The sequence below is a fragment of the Mesoplodon mirus genome (genome assembly GCF_964341445.2).
Source record: "Mesoplodon mirus genome assembly, chromosome: 13".
Classification (NCBI taxonomy): Eukaryota; Metazoa; Chordata; class Mammalia; order Artiodactyla; family Ziphiidae; genus Mesoplodon; species Mesoplodon mirus.
In genome coordinates this window covers 50374806-50388150 of record NC_138989.1, presented here as the reverse complement: position 1 = coordinate 50388150, position 13345 = coordinate 50374806, and positions in this window count along the sequence as shown.

Below are 13345 nucleotides of genomic sequence, written 5' to 3'. Positions count from 1 at the left end.
AGGAAGAATTTAAAGAGGCGCAGTTGGGTATCAGGAAACCAGAAGGGAGAGTGCAGCTCCAGGGGCTGCTACAGAAGGAGAAAGCTTCACAGAGAAGTCTTCCTTGAGAGGACCTGGGTCCTCCAGTTGAGAGCTGTGACCTTGCCCTGAGGGAGCTAGTGGAATAAGTACCCTACGTCCCTCTCCCCCACCCATCTCCTTCTCTGGTTCCCAGTTGGCTAAACCCACCTGGGCAGCAGAGGGCTAGAGAGCCCTTGATCTGCCCTTGACCTGGGTCAGCCGCCCAGGGAAGAAAGCAGGAGGAAGAAGAGCAGAAGAGGGACCTGGAAGATCATCTGTCAGAGGAAGGTGTGTTTTTCAATTTTAGATACACATATTTGGGATGTAACATATAAAGGGGTTAACACTTAAAGGAAAACTAAAAAATAACCTGAGTGGCTGGTAAACTGAAGAGTTGCAAAAATGCAACATGGGACTTTTAAGGCTAAAGTGTTATTTTAACTCAAACTAAATTTCAATCTAATGGGAACAAAAATATAATCACATAAAATTCACATGAACATGTCAGTTAATCAACACTGTGATCTGGTACCCACTGGGCCTGGGGCGTGTGTGTGAGCTAAGTGGCTCTGACACTCAGGATCCAGGGGTCCAAGGCACCTGCTGTGTGTCACTCAGTCTTAGGCTGACAGCTGGTCACCAGGGATTAGGTAGGAAGGGAATAACTATGCAGACACGTTGCTGTGCTGGATTTCTCTGAGGCAAGAAGTGAAGACGTGGTGCGTATCCCAGCAGCCTCACTAGGGCTGGGCTCTGTGGCTAGGCAAGTTTCTGAGAGTCACTGTCATTCCTGACTCCTGATTGCCAAGACCTGCTGTGACCTAATGTCCAGCCAGCCCAAGTTATGACAACAGTAAAAGAATGAGGAAGGCAACAAAGAAAGGCAAGAAAAGGGACGAGTAAACAAATAGCCAGGAGCCCTGGGCCAAGGCAGAACCACAAGCAGATACAAAGAGCCACTTGAGACTATACCCAGGGAGAAACAAGGGTCAGAAGAACTGGGCGCTGGAAAACAGCGAGACAAGACGGCACTTAAGAGACTTCCTGGGTTTTGGTAGTAAACGTGTTTATTTTAACAGCTGCTAAGAGCTTGGGTTTGGGCCATCAGAATCAATGCTCACTGCCCTTGGAAACACTGACAAACTCTCCAATGATGGAAATGACTATCAACCTCTCTATTTATTTTTGAAATGAAGGCATATTTTATTAATGAGTTGGATTAATGAGTTCTAAAGATTTTAAAAAATAGAATGTGATGAAGCAGATAAAAAGGTGGTTTTTAGAAATTTACACTTGAGTAATTAATTCTGCTTGGAGGTGGGAGTGGATAGTATTCACTTGAGGATATATTTGAATTAGACCCCGGTGGATTTCCAGGCCAAGTGCACAACGGGAGGCCTGGGGTACAGAACAGCACATGGGTGTGGGGCTCAGGGAGTGAGTGGTGAGGCCAAGTTCAGAGGAGGCAGGATGGGGCCAGGGCTGGAAAGACAGGCCTCTTACAATATGAGCATGAGACTTGCTCTTTCCACCTCATGGGAGAGTGTAATGAAATGTAGGCAGAAATGCTTCCGATATTGAGACACTAACTTGTCATCCATGCTTCTAGAGTTTTCATTAAGAAAAAAAACTCAGGCCCGCCATTTTGCCAATAGGAAAACCGAGTAATGTTTAGGAGATATGCAGAACTGACATAGAACATATGCAGTCATTTATGAGACAAAGTTGTATATGAAAAGATGTTCTGCCTCGTATTTGTTTCCTAGCAGAACCACTGCTGAATGAGCAGACATCGTGAAGTTAGAAATTCATATGCCATATGCTAGGATGACTAGCCCTAAGTCAGTCAACCTTCCATCAGGTGTTAGAGGCAATATAAGACAAGTAACTTATAATCTAGTTAGAGAGAAATGTATAGAAGATCAACAAGAAAATAACACAAGGCAGAATTTCACAAAGAGCTTAACTGGGTAGTTCTGGCTGTCAGGGTGACAGGAATTCAAAGACAGGCCCAGGTGGGATGTTGACAGATCCTCAGGGAAGTGAAAAGAGATGCCAGCTAAGCCTGGAAGGATGGAAAGAATCTGAACAGTGCAAAAGAGGTCAGGGTCTGGAAGAGTTAGTACTAATTCTCAGAAGCCATTGGTTTCTGAAATGTTTGGGTCAAATGAGAAAGAAGCTCTTGGTGACTTCAGCCCCTAAAGTACTAGAGCATCATTCAGATGCCAGCTTCATTCCTCCTGGGAGATGTCAGGGATGATAAACAATAATGATGCCGTCTGTTGCTGGTGCGGATGCTGATGCCAACAATAGCAATTGGGATTGCCTGATGTTGACATTTTCTGGATTTTTTTTAATCACAACCAAACAGTATCAAAACAGCCACATATAATGCAACAAAACATTTATGGAATAAATAATACACAAAGTCTTCTAGAAAATTAAAGAGGAGGGAATACCTCTAAACCCAATCTATGAGGCCAGTGTTACCCTAATACCCAAACCAAACAAAGAAATGACAAGAAAAGAAACTACAGACAAATTATGAACACAGAGGCAAAAATTCTTAACAAAATTTTAGCAAATCAAATCCAACGATATACTAAAAGGATAACACATCCTAACCAAGTGGGATTTAACCCAGGAATTCAAGATTGGTTTAACGTTCAAAAAGTACTCAATCTAATTCCTCATGTTAACAGCCCAAAAAGAAAAACTATATGATGACCTCAGTAGATGCAGAACAAGCATTTAACAAAATCCTACTTCTGTTCCTGATTAAAAACTCTCAGCGAACTAGGAATGGAAGACAACTTCCTCAACTGATAAATGGCAGCTATGAAAACCCCACAGCTAACATCAAACCTAATGATCAAAGATGAACGCTTTCCCCCTGTGATCAGGAAAAAGACAAGGGCGTCTGTTCTCATCCCTTCTGTTCAGCATTGCACTGGAGATTCTGGCCAGTGCAATAAGCAAGACAGAAGGATCAAAGCTTTGAGTGGCTCAGACCTGACACTGGAAGAGGGACTGGGTCCTCCAGGAATGCCTCTGATGTCCTCCAGCACATGACCAGACATCTGATAAGTTGTTGACTCAAACCATCTTGGCCACTATGTAGCTGTGAGACCTTAAAGCATCCCCTCCCTCCCCTCCCTCTGCCTTTGGATATTATTTCATTTTATTTTTAATTCTCTTAGAGCTTCAGGTTCCTAAGTGATGGGGTGGGCATAATAGCCACCCACTGCAGATTTGTTGTGAAGACTAAATGGAATAAGCATATGCGTAAACTGCAAAGGGCCACTCCAGCATCTGGTTTTGCTACATTCATGCTGAGTAGCAAGGGGAACTATGTGATCTGCTAAGAACGCAGGCTGGTAGGTGTGAGGGTTTGGGACTTGAGGAGCAAAGTGTAGAGTAGGAAGGGCTGGGGCTAGAGGTGTGGGCCCAGACAGGAGCGGGCTCTGGGGCAGCCAACTGGAGCTGTGCCTCTTCTCCTGGGAGGTGGGGGTGGGGTGGGGCATGGCGGCCAGTGGGAGGAAGGGATGGGGACTCCGGAGCCCTGGATCAGATCTGTTAGCAGGTCTCCTCCTTACTGCTCAGCTCCCTTTGCTGAACTTTAGAAGCTCCCTCGACCCCTAGAGGCTCCTCCTAATTCAGAGGAAAGTGACCTGATGAAAATAGCCCACAGTGGGAAACCAAGGGTGGTGACTCAACACTTGACCTCTTCTGGGAGCATCTGCTTTTTAAAAGAGCCCCATGACGAAGGCAGTGCCTAAAGTGACTCACCAGGAGTGTGGGGAGGGCGAGGGCTGGGCTCCTGCCCATGAGATATTTCAGGTCGTATTCTTCTGCACTGAGTCCCCTCCTCTCAGACTGAGTTGACTGCCTGCCTGCCCTGTAGCAGGGGCCCAGGGAAGAGACCTCAGGAGAGGATGAGGCAACTTAGCCAGAGGAAGCACCATGAAGGGCAAAGGTGAGGATGCGGAGAGGAAGGATAGATGTGTCTGTTTCACCGTCCATAACTGGTCGGGTGAGGAGGACTCACTGATACAAAAGCCAGCCAGGCTGCCCAGCCACAGGGGAGTGGCCAGGAGGGCCGGGGGCTAAGGAGGGCGACACTGGCATGTTTACAGCATGTGTGCATTTGTCAGTGTGCAGCTGAGCATCTGGGCAGGTGGGAGGAAGCAGATTTCCATCGCCCCTAGAATGAGCACCCGATCAGGTCTTTGTGTGAAGGAGACAAACCTTTAATCGAGGAATCATGAACCATTGTGCTCCAGATCTGGGAACAAACCCTTGCCCTGTTAGACAGCTGCTTCCAACAGCGGGGAGCTGCAGGGCCTTGATCCGTCCACCACTCAGCTCGGCCAGTCCTCCTGCATACCTTGCATGTTTTTTTGTTTTGTTTTGTTTTGTTTTTGTGGTATGCGGGCCTCTCACTGTTGTGGCCTCTCCCATTGCAGAGCACAGGCCCCGGACACACAGGCTCAGCAGCCATGGCTCATGGGTCCAGCCACTCTGCGGCATGTGGGATCTTCCCGGACAGGGGCACGAACCCGTGTCCCCTGCATCGGCAGGCGGACTCTCAACCACTGCGCCACCAGGGAAGCCCCCTTGCATGGTTTTGAGAAGCTGTGTCACTTCTGAACATGTGACAGTTGTGGCGTGGATCTAAGGTGTGGATCCTGGGAGCTTTAACTATAGAAAACAACGAGGAATAAAAGAGTGTTTTAAACCTCTTTGGTTGTGATCTTTTTTAAAAACTCCAGGAAGGATGACAACTGATAATTGCTTCAGCTCTTGTTATCATCAGTAACCATAGTTCTAGTGGTCCAATATCCAAACCCCTTCCTGAGCTTGGGGGCCCCTACCCTCTACAGAAACTGAAAATGCCAGGTCCTCATTCTCCAAGTCTCTCTTGCAGCTCAGGCCTGAGTACAGCCACAGGCTCCATCCACCCAAAGACCGAGCTCAGACTTTGATGCACTGGAGCATCAAAGGCAGGAGGCTGACCGAGGTGATAGCAGCCACCTGCCTTGCCCGGGCATAGAGGAGGTTGGTGTGTGTTGCCAAGCAGTGAGGTGACTCGCCCACAGTGGCCCAAGCATTGCCTCGTCCTTGGCTCACTTTGGACTCAGACCGTTTGTTCTGGTAGCTCAGCTGTGCTGCCTGGAACAAAATAACACCACTCTGGGCCCAAGAACTCTTCTTGCAAATGTCTCTTGCTCATTTGCCACCCGCCCTTCCTAAACGCTTCAGCGGTCAGCGTCCTTGCTCCAGTTTAACCTGTGCACTTGAAGCCGGGCATCAATGGCCCACATGTATACATCTGTTGTTTAGCGTCCACCCAGAGCGTGTCCTGGGCCTGGTACAGGGAGACACCAGAGAGTACGTGACGAGTGAAGTACTTCTTGCGAGAATCACAAAATGGGCCAACAGTGTTAAAGATGAATGTGGTCTTGGAGGTCAGCTCTGCTCCAGAAATGAGGACTTCATGGCCCAGAACGATTTCACGCTTCACATGAGGTTTCCCTTTAGCATGATTTCTGCCACACTCCACTGCTTCCTACGAGGGGCATTTATTTGGCAGACACAGTAATTCATTATAAAGTTCAATGAAAAGTTCCTTGATCATTTGGAGTAACTGGAACTCTTATTTGCTGCTGGTGGGAAGGTAAATTGGTACAATCACTTGCCACAAGTATTGGCAGGATTTATGAAGCCATAGCCTATGATCCAGCAATTCCATTCTTGGGATTAACGACAGAAATGTGAACATAAGTGCATCAAAAGATATGTACAGGGCTTCCCTGGTGGTGCAGTGGTTAAGAATCCGCCTGCCGATACAGGGGACGCGGGTTCATGCCCCGGTCCGGGAAGATCCCAAATGCCGTGGAGCGGCTGGGCCCGTGAGCCATGGCCGTTGAGCCTGTGTGTCCGGAGCCTGTGCTCCGCAACAGGAGAGGCCACAACAGTGAGAGGCCCGAGTACCGCAAAAAAAAAAAAAAAAAAGATATGTACAATGTTCATAGCAGTGTAATCCAACAGAACCCCCAAATCCTGGAAACCACTTAAATGTCCAGCAGAGGAATGGATACATTGTAGTGTATTCTCACAATGGAAAACTATACAGCAATGAAAATGAAGCATGGCTACATGACTCAGAGATGAATCTTTGAGTAGTGGGGAGTAGAGGGGATTGGCAATGGGCATAGAACAGGCGGCTTTAGAGGCACTGATGATGTTCTACTTCTTGAAGGATTACCAGGTGTTTACCCTGTAAAAATTCATCTCACTGTACACTTATGATTTGTGTACTTTTTTATGTGAGTTATGCTTTAATAAAAATGTTTATTTTCTAAAAATCTCTGAAAACCCAGGTAAACAAGATTGGTTAACCCATTTTAGAGATGAAGCCAAAAGAATTTATAAGATTAAAAAAAAGAAAAAAGGTCTTTGATTCACCAAACTAAATCAAAGTCCATACACTGAAGCACATGGCCCTGGTCCCTGAATGCTCACCCAAGGCCTCACTCACGGGCATCTGTGATGATTTTAGACATACTTCTAACACCTTTGGGGATCTGTCACTTTAGTCCACAGCATACTGAAAACAGAAAATCTGCTAAGTGTATGGATGTGCTAGGAGAGAAGTCTAAAGCCAACACTTTAATGGCAGAAATGAAAATCAGAAGGCAAGAACTCCAAGTGCATATTGGTCAGGGCCATTTAGTACAGGGAAAATGCCTTATACACCAGCTACAATTCATGAGAAGTTCCTTGTCTTAGAGAAGAGTACAAATGTTCAGATGTTCAATTCATACTGACGATTCCCAATCCTTACAAAAAGTTCAGATCCTTAGTGTAGTAGGTGGAGAACCAAATAGATCATTTCAGAAATTGCTCCACAACAGGATCAGAGAATTGCAGAGGTGAACACGGGCTAAGGCAAGAGGCCAGGAGCCATTCTGCACTCAGGTCCAGGGATGGGCTCAGAGCAGCCATGGCAGAGCTGGGGGGTGTGGGGTGAGGGCATCCAGGAGCCCTGAGAGAAGCGAGATTGAGGCCAGGGCAGCTGGACTTGGTCAGGATCCATTCAACATTCAAGGGTGCCCCAGTAAGAGTTAAAAAGAAAAGATAATGAGACCGGTCATAGGGCATCATAGGTAGTTTGAGATTTTATAGAATGTATAGTTTTCTAAAAAATTGTGAGCGCCATTACACATTCCATTTCTTGCTCTTCTAAATAATGGCAGGTGGAAGCCTCATCAGCAAGCCAGGCTTCCTTGGACAAGGCTGGGGTGGAGGCTTCTGTGCCCTACAGGCCTCTGGGCCTCCCCAGTGTTCCACCGATGAGGAAGGTGGCCGATGCTATTCCTTTGCCTGGAATGGGTTTCCCTCCCTCTGCCAGCCATGCCCTTTTCTGGCCCTGCCCCTGTCCCCAGGGCTGGGCACACTCTGGGACCTGGGCTGGCTGGTTCACCTGCCTTGGGGCAGGAGCAGCAATGACTTGTGAAGACGTGGAACAAAAGGGACCTGAGAGGAGGCCTCAGCTCCTCAGTCTTTTGAGGATTTCTTTGCAAGCTTAGAAAATGAACATCCCCGAGTCTCCATACCAGCACTGTTTTATTCCACAACCAACTGTCCCCAAAGCTTTTGGACTGTCTCCACTACTATCTCAAAGTACAAGTACAGCTGACGGAAAAAAAAATGTCATGTGTGAATGAAAGCAAACAAAACTCAACAACGTAGCGGCAGAATTAGGAACAATGATACGGGGGGAAAAAATTGAAGCAGGCTGACAGTTTAAGAAGGGAGGTGTCACAGCCTGGGGATTAGCAAATTTGAGGTTTGTAGAGAGCAAAATAGGGAGGGAACCTCAGAGATGGCAGAATTATAGTAATTATAACTGTTTTCTTTCTCTATAATATGCACGAAGAGTAAATGCTAAAATAATAATTCATTTTAAGTAATGGGTGGGGCCTCGAGAGACAAGAGAAGGACCAGTGCTCAGAGGGGGTTTACAGGGGCAACAAGCATGAGGAAAACACCATCACGGGAGCATGATCCTGGCTCTCAGCATTAAAGGGAAGTACCCCACTATTCGGGGAGAACTTTGTCAGCGTTTGGGGGCCACATTTGTAATGTTAAGTTAGTGTTTATAGAATAGGCATTCCAGTAAGCATAGGGGCCCTTAAAACTATTTTCTCTCATTCAGACTCTGCAAAGCAATATTAACTGTTGAGGTCAAAATTCAGAGAGGAGATTGCGTGAGCCTGGAGCCGCCAGGTGTGACTGCGCGGGAGGTGCAATGCCTGACTCAGTGCCCGACTCGAGGGGCCGCCATCACATTGTCGTCAATGTAAAAGGTGCATCTGGAGTTGAGCTGTGCGCAGCCTGCCCACGGGTACGTGGCAGCCGCAGCAGGCCCGTGGCGGGGCCAGTTTCTTCTGAAAGTTTCCTCATCTGTCCTTTCTCATGATACAGTTGAAGGTTGCCTTTTCCAAACTTTCCTATGACCCTTCCCCAAGCCTCTGGCCCCCACCTGCCACCGAGCAGATGTCACCTTCCCCTTCCCAGAGAAACCCTGGCTAAAGGATGGAAAGCACGTTACCTTCCTGCCACCTCATCTGAATACGGCTCTCCACCTGGACCCGCCTCTGCCTGTCGTTCCCCCCCACCCCCCCAGCTTCAGGGGCAGCAGCACCTGCCCCTCACTCAGGCTCCTCATCGAGGCCTGCCCAGGACTCAGACCGCAGTAGCAGGTGAGTCCCTGGCCTGCACAAGAGGGCCCTCTCCTGGCCATGCCTTTCTGCTCCCAGTGGAGGGAGGGACACACGTCCACCTTGGTTCTCGCCACCCCCCCTTCCTGAACGTGCTCTGGATACCGGGGACCCCAGGACCTCCTGCCCAAATGGCCCCAGATGGCCTCTGTGGGCCTCGTCCCTGGGTTCCACGTGTACACCCCCAGGCCCAGGCGTGGTAAAGAGGAGGCTGTTTGTGAGGGTCGGGGAGAAGATGGGCAGGTTTCCACACACGTGCACACGTGTAGCCTCATGACGCCCAGTGGAGCAAGGGGTGTAAGGGAGGGGGCCCGCACTGGCATGGCTGTCCCCATGCCACCATGTCTGCAGCAGAACTCCACGGAATCTGAGAATTCTAAATTGAGCTCTGGTCTTCTGAGTTCCGAAGGTATGTTTGCTGAGGTAGAAGGGTAGAAGGTATTTTATTTTACAGTTCATTAGCTTGATTTGTGCATGTAAATAGCAAGACACATGGTAAGTAGGCCTCCATTTGTATTCTTGCCCTGGACTCTGAAAATGTTAGTGTCAGGCCTATTTTCAATTTCTCTCTCTTTCCCGCCTTTAAATATTTCCATGCATCTGTCAGGTGAAAAATTAGCCAACAACTGTGTGAACCAGGGCCCCTCCACACCCCTCTCTGGCCTGAGTTCTCTCCTAGACAAGGATCGTTTAAACAATAAGGCCCTCCACAATCATCACTAGGGCCCGCAAGGCTTGGGTAAACAGTGATGGAGAAGAAACTGCCTCTGCCCAAGTGAGCCTACAATCTGCATGACACAACGTGTCCTGTGATGGAGGAAAGAGGCCGCTGGGAGCGCCTCCTTGAGGGACGTCGCACTTGGTTTAAAGGTGGGAACGGAGATCAGAGAAGGTTCCTGAGAGGTGATGTCCAAAGAACAAATCCAGACAAGACTGTGATCGTCTCTGAGGGGCTCCGTCAGCTTCTGGTTGTCGTGGGGCTAATTCGCCTGCACATCCCTACGGAACAGGCCCTGCACACTCTGCTCCTCTCGTGGCGGCTGTGGGTCGGGGATTTTCAGGGTCTCGACGGTAGCTTCAAGGTTACTTCGCATCATCAAGGAGTCCCATACCAACTGGAGCAGCTATTGTTCATACAGTGAGCAACGCCCATCGTACCTCACACAAGTTACCAAGAGAAGGGGGCAGCGTGTCTTCCATCCAATAGCATGACCCCAATACCCACTACTTTTCCTGAAATTGATGAGACAATTGAGTAGATGCTTTACATCTCAGGTGAGATGGGGTAGCTTAACAAGCACGTTAGAGTTGACCCTTGAACAACATGGGGGTTGGGGGCCCACCCACATAAAACTGAAAATCTGCGTATAACTTTACAGTCAGCCCTCCAGATGCACGGTTCCACATCCGTTGATTCAACCAGCAGAGGACCGTATAGTACTGTAGTATGTATTGATTGAAAAAAATCCTTGTGTAAGTGGACCCACGCTGTTAATTTATCTCCAGCAATAGATATGGAAGCATGTGAGCCACACCTGAGGCAGCACGTGTGGAGTCCCTGCCTGTGCCCGCGGTGTGCAGCGATGGTGCCACCAAGGTGGACGTGGAACACGTTTCTCCCCAGCCCAAAGCTTCTCCTCCTTGAGCGGAGGTGCTCCCGCATTTCTCTCACCCTCTTCGGTGCTAATCATCTGTTGCTGCTCTGCCACTCAATCCTGGATGACTCTGGCAACTGCCCGTAGGGAGTTTCTGTCCAGCGGAAAAGACAAATCTATTGTCTCTCTTCCCCTGCTAGACAGGGGGCTTCCTGAGAGCAGGGACTATTCTGTTTTGTTTGTCCTTGCCTCTATCCTCGGGGCTGGGCATACTACAACTGCTTAATTGACAGCAGATGACTAAGAGTGATGGGAGCACGGAACAGGAGTTTTAACCAAACCAGAGGGATGGGGAAGGCTAAAATAATAGCATGTCAGCCAAGACAGAAAAAGTGGGTGGAAATAAATGAGACCCCAGGAGGGTGGTTTGGGGAGAAAAGCAGCTTCCAGGCAGAAGCAGTAGCAACATGGGTAAAGGCCCTGAGGGAGGAGGGAACACAGCTGGTTGGTGGAACTGACAAAAGTGAAAACTGGACTGCAGTGCAGAGAGCTGGGTGAGAGGCAAGGTTGGAGAGGTGGGCAGCTCTCTGAAGGCCTGTAAATCCATTGGACTTCATTCTAGGGAACATGGGAAGCCACTGAAGGGTTTCACGTAGAGGGCACGATCTAAACATTGCACATCTGTACTGTTGAAGAGGTCATATGGAACTGTATGTGGGAACTGGGTTGGAGGGACCAGAGGTGAACCAGAAAGATAAGGAGTCAAGGATGACACCCAGGTTTCTAGTTTGAACAACTGGTGAATAATGGTGGCATTTGCTGAGATAGGAAGTGCTGAAGGAGCAGTGTGTTTGGAGGAGCAAGGAGAAGGATGAATTCTGTTTTTGCCGAGCTGAATGTGAGATGCTGAGTGTGATAAGCATCTGAATTTATATCTAGGCAGGGAATTTTATATCTGGTTATGCATCTTTGGAGAAAGATCCAGGTAAGAGATGCAAATCTGGAAGTGATCTGCATTTATAAATATATTTTTTAAATTTTTGGCTGCCTCGGGTCTTCGTTGCTGTGCACAGGCTTTCTCTAGTTGTGGCGAGAGGGAGCTACTCTTCGTTGCGGTGTGCAGGCTTCTCATTGCGGTGGCTTCTCTTGTTGCGGAGCGTGGGTTCTTGGCGCGCGGGCTTCAGAAGTTGCAGCAGGTGGGCTCAGTAGTTGCGGCACGCGGGCCCTGGAGTGCACGGGCTCAGTAGTTGTGGCTCGTGGGCTCCAGAGCACAGGCTCAGTAGTTGTGGTGTGTGGGCTTAGTTGCTCCACGGCATGTGGGATCTTCCCGGACCAGGGATTGAACCTGTGTCCCCTGCATTGGCAGGTGTATTCTTAACGACTGCACCACAAGGGAAGTCCCTGATCTGTATTTAGATGGTACCTGAGGCCCCGTGAGTTGGTGAAATGTCTGGGGAAAGTATAAACTGAGGAGGGCAGAGGGCCTTTGACCAAGCAACAAGGAACCCTCGATATGTAAGGACTGAGAAGGAAGAGCTGGTTCCAAGCCTGGCTGATCATTAGAATCACCCGGGAAACTTAAAAAATGTATATCTGCTGGGGAGGAGGTGTCTACATAACCTATATATATTTTTTTAATTTTATTCATTATCATTTCTTTTTTTTTAAATATTTATTTATTTGGTTGTGCTGGGTCTTCATTCCGGCATGCCAACTCTTAACTGCAGCATGCATGTGGGATCTAGTTCCCTGACCAGGCATTGAACCCGGGGCCCCTGCATTGGGAGCACAGAGTCTTAACCTCTGTGCCACCAGGGAAGTCCCACATAACCTATGTTTTGAAAAAACTATAGTATGATTAGAAACCATTTAGCAGAAGAAAAAAACTGTCAAAGAAAGGATCAGTGGTTAGAAAAAGGAAAATAAAAGAATGGTGATGTTCCAGATCCCAAGGGAAGGAGTTCAGGAAGAAAGGGATTAGGCAAAATCAGGACTGAATTTTGCACTGGGAAGCCAGATGGTGAGACACCCACTTGTCAGATTCCTCAGTAGTAGGGGATTGCTGTTTGAACTCAGAAAAATTTACTAAGGAATTATGGAAAGGTGCCCAGCAGAACACCCTGTGTTCAATGCCCTCATATACACATGCACAGGGTGGGTGCAGGGGAAGGGGAGGGAAAGGAAGGTGCATCAGGTGGCAGGGAGCTTTTCATTGGAAGGAGCATCTGAACTGCAGCATTCCTAGGAGAGGAAATAATGGAAAAAAAACTATGATGAGCTAAGAGAATGATGTACTCTCTAGGCAAGAGTTAGTCCCTGGCTGTAGGGACTTAAGTGTTGGGAATGGAGCAAGAAAAGGGGCCAGAGCCCAGTTATTAAGGACCTTACATGCCAAGGTAAAAGAGCCCTGAAGAACGTAAGAAAGTAAGTGGCACGATTAGATTTGTGATTTAGTTAGCCCATTCTGGCAGCCAATGTGAAGGATGGCCTGGGGTCAGGGAGGATTAGGAAAAGATGGAGGCTCAAACTTCCATCAAGAGGCTGTGACACAATATTGTAAATCAACTACACTCCAATATAAAATAAAAATTAAAGTAAAAACAAAGAAATTAAACAAAACAAGAGGCTGCAAGAGGTGTCTTGCAAGGATCCAGATGAGGGGTGATGGATTCACCAGGATAGGAAGAGAAGTGAGTGGGTAGCTGACTGGAATGAGAAGAGAGTGGACCCAAGAAGCCAGGATCAACACCTAGTTTCTGGCAAGGTGAGTAGTTGGTGGGAGATGTCAGTCTTTGAGATAAGGAATAAGGAAGACTAGATTTAGGGGAAGATAGGGGTGGAGACTGGAGTACAGGAGGGAACATTTCAACACTGGTAGGTTATTCCTTTCTCCAAAGGAGAAAA